The sequence below is a fragment of the Bufo bufo genome, chromosome 2, assembly GCF_905171765.1.
Source record: "Bufo bufo chromosome 2, aBufBuf1.1, whole genome shotgun sequence".
In the NCBI taxonomy this organism is placed as follows: domain Eukaryota; kingdom Metazoa; phylum Chordata; class Amphibia; order Anura; family Bufonidae; genus Bufo; species Bufo bufo.
Genome location: NC_053390.1, coordinates 56,409,666 through 56,411,545, shown reverse-complemented (window position 1 = coordinate 56,411,545; position 1,880 = coordinate 56,409,666).

Below are 1,880 nucleotides of genomic sequence, written 5' to 3'. Positions count from 1 at the left end.
GTGAGTTCTGGCCTCTGCCTGTGGGAGCCGCTTCCTTATCAAGGTGCGTTTATGAGGGTTTATGGCACATGAGTAGCACATCTTCAGTCTTGGATTAGTTACTTTTTCACTTATATTGCTACAATTACTTTACATAAACTTCCGCCCAGGTTGTTATAGTTTAGAGCTCCCCCTGCAGGTCATTAATTAGAAAACCACGGCTGCATTTTTTCCCCTCAAACACAGCGCCACACCTGTCCACAGGTTGTGTGCGGTATTGCAGCTCAGCCCCATACATTTCAATGCAATACCACTTGCAATTAATGGACATGCACAACCCTGATTTACTAATCCTACTAATTACTAAGCAGCAGAACCATATTTTAAAGTCTCTGGTGTTTTTAAAGGGGGTTTCCAGAAGCTGAATATTGATAGCCTAACCTCAGGATAGGTCTTCAATATCTGATTCGAGGGTGTCCAACACCCGACACCATCTGCAGTGAGCGACTCTGCCTGCTCACAGTATACCAAGCACAGCGCCATATACTGCTTAGTGGCAGTTCTTGGTATTGCAGCCCAGGATCATTTATTTGAATGGAACTGAGTTACTCACCTAAGCATTGCTACCCCTTCCGCCAGCTGATCGACAGTGGTGCCGGTCTTTGGACCCCAACCAATCAGATGCTGATGACCTATCCTGAGGGGGACTTTGCTCTGTATTCTAGGAGTCAGAAATCCACCTCCTTTCTCATCAGTGGCTCAGGCATCTGCTGTGTCCCTCCACCATGCTTTACACTGCAACTCCAAGTCCCCAGAAGAGCTTCAGATGACTGCATAACCTGATGGATCAGCCCAGATACCACTTGATAGCTTTTATTATAGATTCTTATCCACATAAATAATAAAGAAACTACAAGAACAGTGATAAATACTTTGAGAACAGAGATTATATTCTTAATTACATTTAATATTAAACTGTAAAATTATTTCCAGTAGGGCACAGCTGAACCCATACAGCAGGCATAGTAAAATGACAGGGTCCATCGTCGGTTGTAGCTTGACCATCATCAGTGAAGAATAGAGCCAGAGCTGACCACAGGGGGGCGCGGCACTGCTATAGAGTGGGGAGATCCAGAGGAGGGCGCCCCCTGTCTTCTCCAGTCCCGTCCAGTGTGTTTTAGTGCATGATCTGGGGTCACACATACTTTGGTACCCCTACAGAGGGGGGCTTGTGGTTGTAGTCTCTGCTACTCCTTAGAATCAGCTGCTAAGTCCAAAGTGTCCATGATCACTCAGCTTCACAAGGAGCCAGTTGTTCTACCAAAAGTCCTGGTTTCCAGTCTTTGTACAAGTTCAAGGAAGGGATTATTTTACAAAATTCTCAGCTGATTTTGCAGCAGCTTTTGCCTTGTCTGGAAAAAAAACAAAAAAAAAACAGAAATTGAGCACCCACCAAATTATGCCCACCATAATTCAATGCTATAGAATAATCAGATTTCTGTCTTCACACACACACATCAAGTCAAATCTACTGTTTCCCTTCCCAAAGCCCTAGAGAGATGATGAAATTCTGGATGCCTGCAGCCACCACTAGGGGGAGCTCACATCATATGAAGTTAGCTAATAGTGTGCTCCATGGAAACTGTATGTAGTGGGCTCCCCCTAGTGTTGACAGCAAGCAAATGCAGTTAGTAGTCTACAGCAAGTTAGAGGAGCAGTTCAGGAGCTGCACTGTGGCTGACAAGCCAGAAGTCTAGGTGACATGATTCTCCCATGGCCAGGATCACCCAGCTAAAGTTACCTTGTCCCTATGGGTTGGTGCCAGGCTGCTACAGGGTATCGACAGATGTTACGACCCCTACCCACCTATCCTCAAGGTTCACGGAAGCTTATCTTACCTT